This window comes from Anabrus simplex, chromosome 2 (genome assembly GCF_040414725.1).
Source record: "Anabrus simplex isolate iqAnaSimp1 chromosome 2, ASM4041472v1, whole genome shotgun sequence".
In the NCBI taxonomy this organism is placed as follows: domain Eukaryota; kingdom Metazoa; phylum Arthropoda; class Insecta; order Orthoptera; family Tettigoniidae; genus Anabrus; species Anabrus simplex.
Window position 1 is genome coordinate 320197957 of NC_090266.1, and position 19174 is coordinate 320217130.

The 19174-nt window shown below is 39.9% G+C and overlaps 1 pseudogene; it reads left to right on the forward strand.

Annotated features, from left to right (window-relative positions):
* Nucleotides 1-1759: 1759 nt before the first annotated feature.
* On the forward strand, nt 1760-8294 carry LOC136863528 (uncharacterized; annotated as a pseudogene).
* Nucleotides 8295-19174: the final 10880 nt, after the last annotated feature.

The following is a 19174-nucleotide window of genomic DNA, read 5'->3' on the forward strand; positions in this document are numbered from 1 at the left end:
GAAACTATTAACCTTACTGTGGAAAAAAGAAAGTATGTTCTTAGCTCACTTTGTAGTTTGACACACGATCTTATGTTCATAATATTCACAGCGTAAAATAAATGACAGTATGCAATCCACTGTGTTATGTATGGAAAAACTTCACGTTAAATGATACATCTTCTGTTTTATTTGAAAACGTGCGCCGCACGCATCTTGCCTTAAGGCAGTGCGCGCCTGTAGAGCATTTACTCCTGTTTACAAGACCATCCTGTGTTATCCAGTTTTGACAAACCCCTCAAATACTTGATATGAGTCTACAAGTTATAGATGAACAACAACGCCAATACAACAAGTGTCCTTTCAACCATGATTGTACTCAACATTGTATCAATAAGACACAGCCATAAAAATGATCTTTCAGAGCTTGCGTTGCTCACAGGTAACGTGCACAATGTTTGCAATAGTGTATCAAGGGATAAATGTCTGTTACATACCTGAAGTACATGTAAAACTTTAGTACCGGTAGTACGTATCTTATCAATCAATCAATCAATCAATCAATCAATCAATCAATCAATCAATCAATCAATCAATCAATCAATCAATCAATCAATCAATCAATCAATCAATCAATCAATCAATCAATCAATCAATCAATCAATCAATCAATCAATCAATCAATCAATCAATCACTACTGATCTGCATTTAGGGTAGTCGAACAGGTGGCAGATTCCCTATCTGTTCTTTTCCTAGCCTTTTCTTAAATGATTGCAAAGAAATTGGAAATTTATTGAACATCTCCCTTGGTAAGTTATTCCAATCCCTAACTCCCCTTCTTATAAATGAATATTTTACCCAATTCGTCCTCTTGAATTCCAACTTTATATACATATTGTGATCTTTCTTACTTTTAAAGACACCACTCAAACTTATTCGTCTACTGATGTCATTTCACGCCATTTCTCCACTGACAGCTCGGAACATACCACTTAATCGAGCAGCTCGTCTCCTTTCTACCAAGTTATCCCAGCCCAAAATTTTCAACATTTTTGTAAAGCTTTAAGTGTATTTGAAGGGGGCCGAAGGGGTAGTATGTGGTCCTGTGGGTTCACTTCTTGCTGGTGGAAGTGTACTAATAAAACACAGGAAATGCCATTTATTCCTACCAACTGCGATACATGCTTGTCCACGCCTTGGCCCCTGGGCAACGGGTACATCGCGTGTAGGCTACACGGCTATGTCATGTAAGGGCGAAAAAGCGAGTTCCCGACGCTTCAAAATGGGGGCCAACCAGCTAAGGGAGACAACCCCGAAAGAAAACATCGGCCCTCCAGGATTGCTGGGGGTTGGCGTTGGGCTGACAATCCAATCTGTAAAAAAAAACTCTCGTTACGAAATCTGAAGAAGAAATAGCCGGCCTGACCTTTTTACGACGACCTCGCGAGCTCTGCACTTGACAGGAAAGAATGGGGAAAACTTCAGAAGGCCAAGGCCCACAAAAGGCTGTCGTGCCCGTGATGATGAAGATTAAGTGTATTTGAAAAACGATCCGCACGAAATTTAAAGGTGGATACACACCATCCCTTTATCTGTGCAGTTAATTATATGTGACGTCATGTTTGAGCGACAAACTCAGTGAATAGTGCAATCTAGACCAGTTTTCACACAGATAAAGTGTCTGGGCGTTCGGATCCAATTTTACAACGGTAACCTGCGCAGTTAATGCAGTTTATCCTACAACTCGTTCAGTTTCGTCCTTTTTTTCTTACCTACACGATGAATACGGCCTCAAAAATAGAATCGCTTTTAGCATATATCGACGGCTACTGTTTCCTACCTGAGCTTTGGAATACCACATGCGTATCTTATTCCAACCGTGTATAAAAGCGGCAGCATACGATGTTTTAATTGAAAACTAAAACCTCTCGAGCCTGATGTAACACGTGCTAGTGTTACCTAAGATCAGTTTTTCGCAAAGATTTGAAGAAAGTGATCGAATCAAAGAAACCGGGAGCTTCAGCAAATGCTGTGTATGTTCACAGTCTGTGGTATTTCGGGAACTGGTGTTTTTGGTGGACCAGGAAACTTCTGATGCCAGTGATTCAACCAATGAACTGGGCAATAACAACAATGAAAATTCGGTAAGTAAACTTTGAATAATTATTTATTATTATTACATGTTTTTATATAATAATATTGTATTATTTTCTTATATCTATAAACACATTCGTGAATATTCAATATTCAAAACCTATTTTCATGCCACTCGACTTTTCCTTCATCGTTCAAGTAACTATAGAATGTGTCGCGAATTTCTTTGGCTGATGTAGAGGAAGACGGACTGCTACCGTTCCTCATACCAGTTAGACCTTCGCTATTTGAGGATGTTCGAGACTCCATTTCGAGCGAGTTTCGGTATCAAACAAGTGGTGGATTACTGATATAATTACTGGAATGTCTCCTAAAAATTTGTGGTATAAGGAACACGCTAGAACTATGGCATTGGCTTTAGCTGGCGAGAGATAGATGGGTTTTTAAAATATTGTAAATCTGGAAACTAAAATTCCAAAAACATTCTCATCAATTCTTCTTCCTCCAGAAAGGCGATAGTTAAAAATGAGCCTTTCATGCTTAAGCACAGACAAATTGTAGGGTTTCATGAAATGACCTTGTAACATGAATGCCTCATCCTCAACAAAGCATATGGAGCAGTTTTGTTACTTCCTGGAAGTTGCTCGAGAAGGGTAATATTCAGTTCACCATTTTAGAGTCTGTCGTAAAAAGCCGTATTATTAATAACGCCTCCAGCAGAAATTCTTCTCTTTATTCCAACATTAGGCAACAAAACTTCGTTGTTTGGTTCTTCTTCTCCTTCTGCTTCTTCATCTCCTTCCTCTAGCAACACTGTTGCAATTTTGCAACAAACTGCAACTCTTATTTTTCTGCCGCACTTTGAACTTCATTTATTTGTTTGTATTGTACCAGGAATGGCCATGACCTGGAACATCATTTTTACAAGTCATTATTTATTAAAGAACTGCTCAGCATTAGCATTTAAAACGTCGTACGAACGAATGTTCTCGACTCCGCCCCTTGCTGTAGGAGCGAGAGAGACAGCGCGAGCGGGGAACAGGCTGAAAGACGTAATCGCCACATGTTCTGGACCCTCCCCTATGGAATAGTCCGGAAATATTTTCATAACTTTTGAATGGCTTAAGTTACAGAGATATGAGCTACACCAGCGTGAAGCCGCATTTTGAAATGTCAATAGCCGAAATTTGAAGCCGATCCATTCCGTAACTTCGAAGATATTAAGATAGAAATTTCGCCGTACGAGACCACTTTTCCATCGCTTGATGCAGCGAGCTAGCCCACAACGGGTATATAAGGCCAGCGACTCGCCGAAATTAACACACAAAGCCCTAACAATACTTACCAGCATCTTCAATGCAATGTTCAGACTCCAATACTATCCTGAACAATGGAAAAGGGCTAGGATACTCATATTTGGAAAACCAGGCAAAGACAAGTCAGACCCAAATAACTACAGGCCTATCAGCCTCCTGGACGCCCTCAGTAAAGTATTCGAGAAAATACTACTGAAAAGGTTAATAGGGCATATCAAGGAAAGAGGAATATTTCGCAACGAGCAATTTGGCTTCAGGAACGGGCATTCAGCACCACAACTGCTCACGCGATTCGTAGAACGAGCGACCATAGGTTTCAATAAACGAAGGGACACAGGTTCGTATTCCTTGATATCCAGAAAGCATTTGACAAAGTCTGGCACGAAGGCCTACTAGCGAAACTAGTAGACCTCGAATTCCACCCAGGCTATATAAGGTTAATCAAATCCTATCTGGAGGGCCGAGAGTTCCAAGTAGACGTACACAACACGCTGTCAAGCACGCGAAGGATTAGAGCGGGCGTAGCCCAAGAGTCCCTTATTGGCCCAATCCTCTTCCTCCTATATACGAATGACATGCCCACTACCTCTATGCCGATGACACTGCTATCACAGTTCAACACCCACAACTAGCGTGCACTCGGAAGAGGATCCAAGTAGCGCTACGAACTCTCGAACCATGGCTAACGAAATGGCGCATCAAGGTCAATGTTGACAAGTGCCAAGCCGTGCTGTTCACTAGGAAGAACAGACGCACACGCAGACCAGCCAAAATAAAACCGCTAAAACTATACAATCAGGATATAACATGGCATGACAAAGCCAAATACCTAGGAGTAGTCCTAGACCGAAAGCTCACCATGCTACACCACATCAAAGATACCCAAAGGAAAGCTCACACTAGACTCAGCCAGCTATACCCTATACTGAACAAAAAATCCAGTATAAACACAAACGTAGCCATAAATATGTATAAGGCCTTAATTAGGCCAATAATCATGTACGCAGCCCCAGCGTGGGGGTTCACTGCAAAGACGAACCTGGATAAGCTAGAACGAATACAAAATAAATGCATTCGAGCAGCGGCCAGACTCCCTTTCGACACAGCAATACACCAACTACTCGATATTGCTAAAGTCAGCTCGATTATTCGCCACATACGTAAACAAACACTAAAAATGTACACAAAGTCTTGGGGTAATAAGATCAACCCACTAATAAGCGGGACCGGACGCTACGACATCGATCTTTACAAAAAGTACCCCACACCGAAACACATTCTGTTCAGCCACTGGGATGGAGGGACGCGGGGCCGATAGCTGGCTCCTCCTCAAGCTGACACCTAGACAACACTTAAACCCACACACTGCAGACAACATGTACCTATGTAAATATGTAAATATGCTTCTATGGTTACAGCTGTCTTCATCCCAGGGACCAGGCGCGGAAAGATTGATAAGCAACACAAAACGAGGAGAAGACGATGGCAACGCAGACAGACGGCCAAGGACGAATCAACCACCTCCGCCCCCCGACAGAGACACGGAAGTGAAACACCAGCCTGCGCCCTATAAAGAAGGCAGCAGTACTAATATAGTTATTTATTTCGTGTCATTTTACTATTATTTAGGTAGAGCACTGGACGTGAGTGCAGGCAAGCAAGCCGGCACTCCAAGGAGCACCTGTGTATACATATTGTTCTAATAATCCTAACATAGTTGCAGATCTGCAGTGACAAGTGTGTTCCAACAAAACCGCACAAGGGGACATCGCCAGGCGGAAGAAGAAGACAGCCCCTTGCACCAAGTAAGGCTTGGCACTTAATCCCCCTCTCCAAACGGAGACTTGGCACCAAGGACCACTGGCTGCTGGGCAAAGGGACAAACCTGTGGCCCAGAGCCCAGACGCTAGTGGACCCGAGCCAACCCGGCAGTGACAAGGTGGACTGATCCCCATAATAACAAACAATGGCAAGGAAATGGTTATGACTGCATGACACGTATTCTTAACTAACACAAACTCTGGAATTTTCCAGCCCACATCCTTGCATGTGCTATCAAAATAAGTCAGGTTTTACACGTAGGCTCTTTCTCCTTTCTGCCTATATGGTTTTTCCCTGACCCTTCAATACCATACTTTAACACCACCTTACCAAACACAAACTCTTGCCGTGGTAGCGAGTCTAACTCGGAAACCGGCAGATACTCCTTGTATCACTTCCCACTCTTCCCTGCTATCTCTTTCTTCTTAGAAATAAATAGCATGTCGGAGGCCATGTAGATTGAGTCGATGGTCACGGCGGGGGAGCGGGCAACGGGGGCCCCCCTTAAAAAAACGTGTACACTCAGTTGAAATCTACAATTCAACCATGGAAGGCGATATTGCTGTCGGATCGCACTACGCGAAGGCGAAGTGAAAACCGTGTTGAAATACTTAGAAGTTCGCCGTACGAGACCGCGATATTTAGAAATTTCAATCGCGTCGTGGACTTGTGAAATATTTCAAGGTGCCTCTAAGTTGAACACCGTGTTATAAAACTTAGGAATTTTCTACCGAGTTATGAATTTGTGAATTTGAAGGTACATTTAGGTTGAATTTAATACACGTGCTAGACTTGTCAATATCTTTTGCGTTGTGGACTTACTCGAACTATATCACTATCAAGTACAGACTTACAGACATTGAAAGGACTGCGTGTGATAATTTAAACTTATGATTGTTGACGTATTTATGAATTTCGAGACGTCTCGACGTGTGTTTCATCTCTGAATATGACTTTGAAGTGGCCGATGTGTTATGATTGTCAAATACTCAGTGATTAGTAAGATCGAATGTGGACAATTTTTCACGTATTTAATGAATGTTTGAACCGTGTTCTTAGAAATGAGACTGAACCTTAAGGACATTTTATGTCCGTTATGGAAAATATGGACTCCTGTTAGTCTAACGTATACAGAAAATCTACTTAAGAAGGGTGTTCTCGAATTTTAGAAACTGTTGAATACGTCGTGTATGAACTGAATTTACGCATGATTTTTCCATTAACTGTGACCTTAACATTCATTATGAAATTACTACGTCTTTTATGTGTCATAAACTGTGCCCAGTGTTAAAAAATCACGCTACATGAACTGTGCATTTAGAAACTGTGCATTTAAACTCCGGTGACTTAAGAACTGAGAACATTTTACTGAAAATGTTTTAAACAGAGACCTGTGTTTCGGACTGTGTTAAAAGACTGTGTTATTTTGAATGTTTCGTTAACTGCTGCATTACGAAGTGCAAGTATGAACTGTGCTTTCAAACTCATAACATTTTAAAGTGATATACCAGTCACCCTTCACAGACAGTGCTACGTTTTGTATTGAACTTTACCGTGTGTCCATTACCTCTGACAAGACCGGACATCTTGACAAAGTGTTGAAACCTCGTACATCGTGGGATAATACGTGGTATGTCGAGGGATTTGGAACGTGGTACGCGGCTGTGGTGCTGAGTTCGACCTCATGCTGATCATCGTGCGAGTTCCAGTCACCGATCTGCGGAGCTGCATTTCACATGTTCCTGTTTGCTGAATTCAGGTGATATGAATGCACTCTATCATTTCCTCTGGTGAATAATCTCAGCATATTGCACTAAGAAAATCACTAACTCGTTACAAAGGCACTTTATCAACCACAATTCTTGAGTACTACGTTAGTCAAGTGCCCAATTCATAAAAATACTTTTATCGTGTGAATTTCAATTTTTCAACCTAGATAGGCTGTAGGAAGTAATTTAAATGAACTGTAGGTATATTAATATCAATAAGTCAATTTAAAAACACTTTAGAAGTTTCTGAAGCAAGAGTGTATTTTGAAATCATATTCAATCTATTTCAATTTAAATAGAATTTAGGATGTCACAGAAGTGATCTACGAGATTCAATGTTTAATTTGAACTTTTTGAAACCTTAGTCCATTGATGAATTAATTTAAACTTCAGGTTTTCATAAGAAAGGTTCATGAACAAAGTATTCATTTCGAATCATTGTTAATTTTGAATTAATGAGGTAAGATTTAATTGGACTTTAGGATCAACTTAAACGAACTGTAGGATTTATTTAAGTGAAGTTATTAAGAATAAGAATTGATTTGAACATTTTTAAAACGTCAAGAGAACACATTCGACGAAAGATTTTATTTTGTTCAACTTTACCAGCATTTAAGAATTCTGGAATTTAATTTTAATTTGAACATGTTCATGGAAAGATTTATTTTCAAGACGATCTCTAGTGTTTGAATGAATAATAGAAGCAGGGTGATTTTTATTCAGATCTTGAATAAATTTATTAGAAAAAATATACCATCTATTATTCGCCCTGCGAAGCTTCCTTCTCTGTACCGGCTCCAATAGTACCGCACACTATCTGAGATCATTCCTATGCTCACGAGCCCAAAAACTCTTCCTGGTACAGTATCAACTATTGCCATCAATACGACGCGGAATGTTCCTTTATAGATGAAATAATAAGGGCCGCTGGGTTTGTTTATCTGAATATCTCTTCTGTCAAATGCACCAAACCAATGCTGAAATTTCCAATTTTCCTGGAAATCATGAGTGACTTGTTTATACTCTTCTTCACTTCGAGGAATCTGAAATCAGAAAGTAAAATAGCTATTAAATTACTAATCATATTATTTAATTTATTAATTAATTAGGTAACAAATGTTTATATTTTTGTTATAGGTCGCCCCATCTTCTCCGTCTACTTTTTCAGGACATATATCCTCAGTCAATTCGTTTGCACACACTAGCACAAAGAGAAAGGCGGCCCTTCATCACATGCTCTCCTTACAAATGCCACGCGGTATTTGGGGGCTGAAGATGATGAGTTTCTGTTATTGTCAAAGGGTTACGCTGTGAAATTAAGGAAATTAACTCAGCAACAGCTGATGTTTGTTAAGAGAATAATCAATGAAACACCGCTTTGTAGTCAAACGTGCCTCTTGACTAGAAGCAGCAATCTGGTTCACACATCAAGGCCTTTATCAACTCCATCACCATCTCCCAGTTGCATTTCGAATTCGTATTCTCATCGTTCTGAACTCCTAATGGCAAGGGCTCTGTTGGAGAGATTCTCGTATGATGACAACGAACACAATAATGTGCAATAACATTATATACCTGCATACGTACTTACCTACGCATACGTACATACCTACTCAATTTGTGTATTTTATTTTGTATTTCAACATACATGTACGTTCTTCAATAACTGTGATAATAAACGATGGCTCCTATTTTATGAATATTTATTTAGTCCCACCTGCGTTCTTATCAAACATTTCAAATGTCCTTACCTGAATGAAATTTTGCAGTACTTCCGTATTGCCACGCAAGTTTCTATGATTACCTCTCCGAGTGCCTGAGAAGAAACTCACATTGAAAATTTCAAATCTTGGAAACTACTCCCAGTTCACAGGAACCGATGAGTCGCAATCAGTCGCACATGCGGTGATATTCCTTCTCTCAAGACTGTGTCCATTTTTCCAATTAGGGGAGCAAATTGCTCAATCATTTCCCCTCCTTGTAACTCATTCAGTGAGTGATAATCTTTGGGCAAAATGTTTCTTTGCTGATACCAATATGTGTACTATTGTTCACGGCGTTCTTCCCTCACCTTCTCCTTCGTCTTCTCCTCCTGCTTCTTCATCTTCATCTCCTTCTTCTTCTTCTAGCAACATTATTGCAATTATGCAACAAACTGCAACTCTCTTTTTCAACCACCCATTGAACTTCATTTATTTTAGAACAGACTTATTCAAACAAGGTTTCGAAAGTGAAGAGAAAATTTAAGAAAAATCGAAAGATAACTCTGAAGATAACCGAAAGGTGTGTAGCATACTTAATGGGTGTGTCAGAAACAGGAAACAAAAAACTGTCGCAAATTTTAGTTCTGACTGTTTTTCCCTCATAAGGGGTCCCCTTTGCGATAAATCAGTGGAGAAATTAAGTGAACACAGTCTAAAATCTTATTCGGCAATTTCAAGCCTCACCCTTGCATCTTTTTGACCACCAGATAACTGGTTAATTATTTATTAATGGTGATATATTGATCATAATCCCGCAAATTACTTAAAATGTATAAATAACAAAAGTAAATGTTATTATAATATATATTTGTTTAAGTGTTATAGTTCATTGGAATGTGGATATTTTATGCAGCAATATCTTCTGTATATTAACAAGAAAATTTGCCAGCTGCGAAGACAAATTTTCTGACATACTAACAGGAGTTTTTATAAAGATTGCTAGCAAGAGTGATAAATGTGAACACAGAGTATGGACTAAACATTACCTTAGTAAGTCTGTAGTAATGACAATTGAACGTGGAACAAGGAACCAGATCACGAGTAAATTAAGGAAGGGAGGTACAAATTTTATCTCTCTTGGAACAACTGTCAGCGCCACGAGAAATTGTCAGGCGGAAATTAAAGGATGGTTCGACTTAGCTGTTGTGAAGGGACTTTCCATGACTGAAAATTACAATAAACACAAGAATACGACTTGTTAGAGCTCTTGTTTTCTCCGTATTTCTATATGGTTTTGAAATTTGGACCGTAAATGCCAGTGACAAACAACGTGTTGTGACCGTTCAAAACGCCAACAATGGTACGTCATGATACCCAGGAGATGAAATATGCCGCTTCCCGCGTCATTCTACGATAACAATTGTCCAAGTTAGGATTTTTACTTTCGTTCCGGGACACGGATGACAGTACGCTGACTCGCGCGATCCAACTCTAGGTGCTGGTGATTAGCAGCGAGGCACTGCAGGAGTGCTTGTAGTTGAAGTTTTCTCACTCCAACCGCAAGCGAGATAAAAAGAGGAGCGTTATCACGTGACTGAGAATATACGTCACTAGCAGAGCTCGTGGAGGACATCCAGCGTAAGAACTAACATTATACCGTATTTCCTTCATCCATTCACCACTGCCAACTCGCCGAGTTCAATTGTTTTTCACAAGACAATTAATACAAAACGCACAGTACTCAACGGATAGTCACGTGCCAACATTCGTTTGAATTAGAGTATTTTATACATAATTATGAAGCAGAGAAGTGCTCTACATAATTCAAAGGACGGTAATTACGCCGTAACAAGTGTGCGCCTTAATGATTACCAGATGTTGGGTCACGGCCGCGGTAACGAGCTCAAGAGACCAAAGGATGCCTTTAAGGTTGCTCGAGAATCCACGAAGCTACTTTAATAAGGTTCACTCAGTAAAAATGGGAGCACAGGAGCTACAATTTGATATCCCGTTCGTTATTGTACGTTACGTATTAGCGGAGCGCATTTTGAGAAAGAGGCGTATTTTCCCCCTCCACCAGTTTCAGGTTGTCCTGCCTATATATTATGGAGCTGCGAAACATGCATCACCAGTTCATTTTCACGTCGTCATCAGTTCGTTACAGTTCGTTGTGACTAGTGCGTGAGTTCTTTTTGAAGGCATCATTCTGAAGTGCGAGCAGTACACTACAGTAATGTATTAAAATTTGTGATTTTATGTGGAAGTAACCACAATCTGATTAAGCAGTTTACGTGTACAGTGTAAGGTACAGTATTTCGCTAACAAATCTAGTAGAAACGGTATGAAACTGTGATGACCGTTGTCCGTGTGACGAGGAGGTCGAGCATCGGGCCTCATATATGGCTAAACTAGTACGTCTCAATTAACGTGGAATATTTAAGAAAGTGAATGAACGGCCCATTGTCGGCAATGTATAAGGGCAGTGCCTAGTCAGATAAATCCTTAACGCAGTAAAGAGCTCGACCAACGTATGACTAAGTGCAGTGGAGTATGCCAGAATTATTGCTATTAAATACCAGAGTGTTAACCCATTAGTAGCGCATCCAGTGACATTCCTAAGTGAACCAGTGAAACTTCATGGCCTATAGTAACTACCAATAAGAAGGATAGGTAGGTGAGGAGAAAATAATGTCGGGCTTCAGAGACAAAACCGTCATTAGGCTGGGGTGCTCGTGTCATTGAGCAGATCCAACCATATATTTAATCTGTGATGTGTGATATAAACTAACGCATTCACATTAAACAACTTCTCCTCATATACATAAGGAGTCTACAAGAACGTCGGAGTGAACGAGATATCTAGCTGTCTGCCGGAATTTCGCCTTGTATAGCAAAGAAAACGAGATATCTAGCTGCCTGCCGGAATTTCGCCTTGTATAGCAGAGATCGTTCGGAACTTCGTACGAGATCAAACCGTCATGTTCGTGACTCATCAGTTTGTCATCCAAGGACTTCACATCGCTGAAGGCATCATGAAGACCGAGTAAATATACGGGTGTGCCCTACTGTAAAGCTGTGCTCGTGATTGCTGAAGGTTGAGTACATTTTCAAATTATTATTATTATTATTATTATTATTATTATTATTATTATTATTATTATTATTATTATTATTATTATTATTATTATTATTATTATTATTATTATTATTATTATTATTATTATTATTTGAATATCGTATCCAAATGTAAGTATTGAAAAACAAATGTGCATATAGATATAACGTAGATTGTCAGTATGCTATTTCAGCGGAATGACAGCATTTCATTCGATGGATTTTATAGGAGATATTTCTCCACGGTTGGGCAACCATGTTTCATTTCTGTTTGTTTATAAGGGTTTGCAATGCATGACGTAGATTTAAGAATCTTAGATTAACTGCGTGTGAAGTGTTGTAAAGTAATAGGGCGTAAATATTCTGTGTAAATGACTCAGATCATCACCGATTCACTAGCTAACAGGAGTCATCACAAGCTTTCCCAATTTGTTGATTTGACACTTCATATAATGAGATAGGAAAACCCTCGTTTAGAATTTAAGACATCGGAGGCAATGGAACCAGACAAGGCATTGGAATATACATTGTGTACCTATTTAGCTCGTGAATGCTTGGAATAACTTCACCCGTGTGGTAGATTCATCGTCAAGGTGGCTTGTTTCAGCGTATCGAGGGGTAAAAGACAGCTTATTATCCAGGCTGTACCTCGGACGTGGTATTGTGAAATGGAAATGAAGATCCTTTCGAGTTAAATTGATAAGCACGAAGTGCATGCCGCGCCATGGATAAAATAATTAAAGCCAGAGCTAGATACAAGGTGTAATGAGTCGTGGTAGCCGCCAGGAAAGGAATGATGTATTTTTCTGCGAAGAAGCAGATTCTGAAGGGACCCCGGAAGGGCGATCCGTAGTGCCTGGAAATTAACCAGATCACAGCTGGCGTGATTTATGATAGCTGGCAAAGGCCAGACGGGCCGAGGGCTCCCAATGTTTGTGAGGAGTAAAGGGGTAGTATTTGTCGTATTCCCCTCGAAACAATGATTCCAAGCTACCATTTATTATTAACACCGTTGATTAAGCTCAGAGTGTTATGAGATGGGCGATCCCACCAGTTTCTTCTTTAATCATTTAAAATGTATAGGGTTACAGGTTAACATATTCCATGTCTCAGGAGATCCAGATTCCTTGGATACAGTGAAAGTTGGTGCTCAGTTACTACCGACAGATGGATTGTACCTTCTGCAACTTCATCTAGTGTATTTAAAAGTGCATATGATTGCCTACTTATTACGGGAAGTGCAAAATTGTATATCCATGAGATATTGTATGTTTGAAGTCGCTCTATTATTCGTACACAGAGTTACAACGTTGTATATAATGTCATGTTGGATATTTGCTGGAATCCCAATGAAACAAGCGTGTGTATTATATTGCATATTCAGCAATTATTAATTTAGGGAAATGACGTGATACGACCTTCAAATATTTGGAAATTTAGTCATAGAAACATACAATTTACTTCAGTTCATCCGATGTTAGGGTATCGTATCTAGGTATATTTTGAATATATTAATTCTCGACAGATAAGCAGAATTACAGCAGGGTATGCCCATACAAATTAAATATGTGTAATTGTGATAGGCAATGCGTAATGTGATAAGAGCAAGTGTAAAGTGTAAATAATCCAAGAGGAAACGCCTCTTAACATTGAAATAATTGAATGTAGAATGAGGTGTAGAAGAGACTACCAAGCATTTAACAAGTCAAGATCTATCTGAATATTATTTTTGTAAAGGGTATTGTATGGCATATCCATGTGAATAAGATGTATTTCACTAGTATAGTCAAATAGAGTAGAGACAATAAGCGACACTTCCGGATTTAGCCTTGTTGAAATGGGAGACAAGTCGCAAGTGGCGCTCCTCGTGGCTTGACCTGAAAATTGGTGCTAAATTGAAATATCAATGGACATGTATATACGGAAATGGATAAATAAATTACATCTAGAAATAACGTGTTACTAATATATTTACTTCAAAGTTGCTAAAGCAATTCTGGATAAATGAATTAAGAATTATTTAACATGATATTATTATTTAAAGACTGAAATGAGATATATAATCGAGATGTGAAATGGACAGCTCTGAAAGGACTTGACCTTTCATTTATGCATTACTTTTTTAGCTTTAGAATTCCTGCCTCAACGTTCACGGCTAGATTTCCCTTTTTTTCCATTAAAACATTGTATCATCCTATTTAAACACTTGTCAACAAAAATATCGGTATATTCCTTACATACATGATTCAATGAATTTACATTTAAGAGCTGGACAATTTTCCTTTTAACTTGAAGCCTACTAACAGAAAGAAAATCTATAAATTTAGCCTCAAATACATTCAAACTTTCCCTATAAGCAATACTTTCCATAATGCCATTACATTAGGGTAAAGCAAATTTGCATCATCATATTGTTTCAACAAAATATGTACATTTCTTAAATCACCCATATTTTCTTCAGTGCTTGACAACGCATTAGGGCATTCCAAATGGGGTAACTTGGAACACAACCAGCCACACTCATATGCATATGTATTTTCATGAATTAAATCAAACCCACAGATCACACCTACAACAACACATCGGTATTGAAGGTTATCTGCTGCACTACACAATAAAATACATACATACATACATACATACATTATTATTATGGACTATTATGCCTTAAAGTGTTCAGTCTGCAAGCCTCTGGGAATGTACTAAACGTCGCCACAATCCTCGATTTGCAACTAGTGCTGTGGCCTCACTTAGGTCTATATCTCTTATCTTTAAATCGTTAGAAACTGTGTCTAACCATCGTCGTCTTGGTCTCCCTCGACTTCTCTTACCCTCCATAGCAGGGTCCATTATTCTCCTAGGTAACCTATCCTCCTCCATTCGCCTCACATGACCCCACCACCGAAGCCGGTTTATGCGCACAGCATCATCCATCGAGTTCATTCCTAAATTGGCCTTTATCTCCTCATTCCGCGTACCCTCCTGCCATTGTTCCCACCTGTTTGTACCAGCAATCATTCTTGCTACTTTCATGTCTGTTACATCTAACTTATGAATAAGATATCCTGAGTCCACACATCTTTCGCTCCCGTAAAGCAAAGTTGGTCTGAAAACAGACCGATGTAAAGATAGTTTCGTCAGGGAGCTGACTTCCTTCTTACAGAATACTGCTGATCGCAACTGCGAACTCACTGCATTAGCTTTACTACACCTTGATTCAATCTCACTTACTATATTACCATCCTAGGAGAACACACAACCCAAATACTTGAAATTATTGACCGGTTCCAACTTTGTATCACCAATCTGGCATTCAGTTCTGTTGAATTTCTTCCCTACTGACATCAATTTAGTCTTCGAGAGGCTAATTTTCATACCATACTCATTGCACCTATTTTCAAGTTGCAAGATATTAGACTGCAGGCTTTCGGCACAGTCTGCCATTAAGACCAAGTCGTCAGCATAGGCCAAACTGCTTACTACATTTCCACCTAACTGAATCCCTCCCTGCCATTTTATACCTTTCAGCAGATGATCCATGTAAACGACGAACAGCAAAGGTGAAGGATTACCGCCTGGTCTAACTCCTGTAAGTACCCTGAACCAAGAACTCATTCTATCATCAATCCTTACTGAAGAGCAACTGTCAACATAAATGCTTTGATTGATTTTAATAATCTACCTATAATTCCATAGTACCCCAGTATAGTGAACATCTTTTCCCTCGGTACCCTGTCATATGCTTTCTCGAGATCTACGAAACATAAACACAACTGCCTATTCCTCTCGTAGCATTTTTCAATTACCTGGCGCATACTGAAAATCTGATCCTGACAGCCTCTCTGTGGTCTGAAACCACACTGGTTTTCATCCAACTTCCTCTCAACGACTGATCGCACCCTTCCTTCCAAGATGCCAGTGAATACTTTGCCTGGTATACTAATCAAGGAGATACCTCGATAGTTGTTGCAATCCTTCCTGTTCCCTTGCTTACAGATAGGGGCAATTACTGCTTTTGTCCAATCTGAAGGTACCTTATCAACACTCCAAGCTAATTTTACTACTCTATGAAGCAATTTCTTCCCTGCCTTTCCACTGTACTTCACCATTTCAGGTCTAATTTCATCTATTCCTGCTGCGGCTTATGACAATGGAGTTTATTTACCATCCTTTCCACTTCCTCAAGCATAATTTCACCAACATCATGTTCCTCCTCCCCATGAGCGTGGCTGTTTGCAACACCACCAGGATGATTTCCTTTTACATTGAGAAGATGGTTAAAATATTCCCTCCACCTCTCCACTGATTCCCTGGGATCTATTATGTGTTCACCTGAATTACTCAAAACACTGTTCATTTCCTTTTTCCCTCTCTTCCTAAGATTCTATATGACTGTCCAGAAAGGTTTCCCTGCCGCTTGACCTAGCCCTTCCAGCTTATTACCAAAATCTTCCCATGACTTCTTTTTGGATTCAACAACTATTTGTTTCGCTCTATTTCCTTCATCTACGTACAAATCCCCTTCTGCCTCAGCCCTTATTTGGAGCAATTTCTGATAAGCCTTCTTTTTACGTTTACAGGCCGCTCTCACTTCATCTTTCCACCAAGATGTTCGCCTTTTCCCATCTTTACACACAGTTGTTCCTAGGCATTCCCTTGCTGTTTCTACTGCAGCATCCCTGTATGCCACCTATTCTCTTTCTATATCCTGAACCTGCTTACTGTCTACTGTTCGAAACTTCTCACTAATCATATCTATGTACTTCTGTCTAATTTCCTTGTCCTGAAGATTTTCTACCCTTATTCGTTTGCAGACAGATTTCACTTTCTCTACCCTACGCCTAGAGATACTTAGTTCACTACAGATCAGATATTGGTCTGTATTATCGAAAAATCCGCGAAAAACTCGTACATTCCTAACAGATTTCCTGAATTCAAAATCTGTTAAGACGTAGTCTATTATGGATCTGGTACCCCTAGTCTCCCATGTGTAGCGGTGAATAGCCTTATGCTTGAAGAATGTATTCGTAACAGCTAATCCCATACTAGCACAGAAGTCCAGCAAACGCTTCCCATTCCCATTAGCTTCCATATCTTCCCCACGTTTACCAATCACCCTTTCGTATCCTTCAGTTCTATTCTCAACTCTCGCATTGAAATCGCCCATTAGCACTATTCTCTCCTTGCTGTTGAGCCTGACCACATTGCCACTCAATGCTTCATAAAACTAGTCAACTTCATCCTCATCTGCACTCTCACATGGTTGAATACACGGACACAGTTCTTGTCCTAATTCCCCCAACTGACAAATCTACCCACATCATTCGCTCGTTTACGTGCCTAACAGAAACTATGTTGCGTGCAATGATATTCCTGATAAAGAGCCCTACCCCAGACTCTGCCCTTCCCTTCTTAACACCCGTCAAGTACACTTTATAATCTCCTATCTCTTCCTCATTATCTCCCCTTATCCAAATATCACTTACTCCTTGCACATCCAGATGCATCCTCTTTGCTGACTCAGCCAGTTCTACCTTCTTTCTTCCATAAGCCCCATTAATATTGATAGCTCCCCATCGAATTCCATTTCGTTCGCCAAGTTGTTTCCAAGGAGTCCCTCGCCTGTCAAATGGGAATGGGACTCCATTACTCCCATAGGTCCGAGGCTTGCATAAAATGTTTTGAGCTCGGTAAAGTCATGAAGCAGGATGCTACCCCACTTGCACATAGTCCATGTGAGGATGTCTCCTCTGACGGGTTATGGACCACCGGTGAATTGTATAGTCACAGCCGCCTGAGCACAAGCAGGCCATGACTCAAAATATGCCATAGATGCCCACTCCGATTCCATAGCAAATCTCTGGGCCACTTACTAGGCCATTCAGCCGTTGCCCATGGTTCACGAACTAGGACGTGACTACAGTAACCCACAAACATGAACCATTACAATAAAATATGCGTATTATATTTTAAGCCAGTTAAAATATGGGTCGAGCAGGTCAGAAGTTTATGAAGTACTATAAAAAATCTCTTTGTCGCTGGAAGAATATATAAGCAAGCACAATCTTACTTACAATTTCTTGTCACGATGGAAACGGAAGAAAGACCGCGCATTCTTCTCTACTTGATAGTTACTGCAGCCAAACACAGCACATACTTTTCCCCTCATGCTGAGAGGAGATATCAGAAAATGACACACGGTACTATTTAATTATGTCAACTCAATGAGAACGCATAAATAACACCAAAAACTTTACACACAACTACACATACTATTATGACAGAATCAGTAGTTCTCAGATCAATCCGCTAGAGAGAGCTCTAATAGCTGTCCCTCAATATCTCGCTTAGTGTCGCATTTTGTTTCTTATGTATTTGATATAGTAAAGTTGTTATATAAGATGTAGTTTATCTTCTCATTAGTAATGAACTAATATTCCTCTCATAATTAAGATTCCCCTACTATAGAGATTATTAGAAGATTATCGCCCCACCGGACGGTCCATTCAGACCCCTAATATTCTACCGATTTAGCTAGCGTACTATTCTAGTAGGGGAGGTGGGACTTCGATGCCGGGCTGAGTTCGAAGCTCAACGGAGGTGCTCCATTCTAATATCATATTTATGAGCCACGGTATTTTGTTTATGTACTGAAGCCTTGGGAAGTTATATAACTTGGCGCCCCTTAACCTGTGGCCTTATTGTTGTTTGGGGCGAGCTTCATACCGTTCTCGCTGCGCATAACATAGCTCCCCGTAACGTGTGGCATCGTTGTTGTTGGGGGAAGTTTTTAACGCCCTTATGGCACTATAAACATTGACATAGCCAATATTAAGGCACACGTTCGAATACCACTACTATAAAAAGGAGTACCTAAGATAGTAGGATTACCAAATTGATAGGGCTAGAACCGAAAGAATGGAAATACCAAATTTACCCGTAAATTAATTTTGATAAGAGAGAGGAATACGAAATAAGATCAGAGCGTGTGAACATGATAGCTAGTATGAATAATGTGTCGGGTGGAGTGCGTATGTCGCTACCATAGACATTTACGTCACACGTAACGATACTTAAATGAGTGACTGGAATAAATTAAATTTAACGGATATAGGGAGAAGAATAAAGAGATCGTGTACCAGTTTAAGTGGAAATATACACGATGGTCACTCAGAAGTATGGCAGACCTGATAAAATTATGGAGTTGTGAAACTTCAGGGGAGCAATTTAATGACCTTCCCATTGTTGAGGATAAAATGGCTAGATACGAAATCTTCAAATTCTTCTGGTCACAGGTTCATGCCGGAGGCGAAGCATTTGTGACAGGACTTGGTAGTTTAGGTGATTCGTCCCAGGTAAACAAATTAGATATCACTT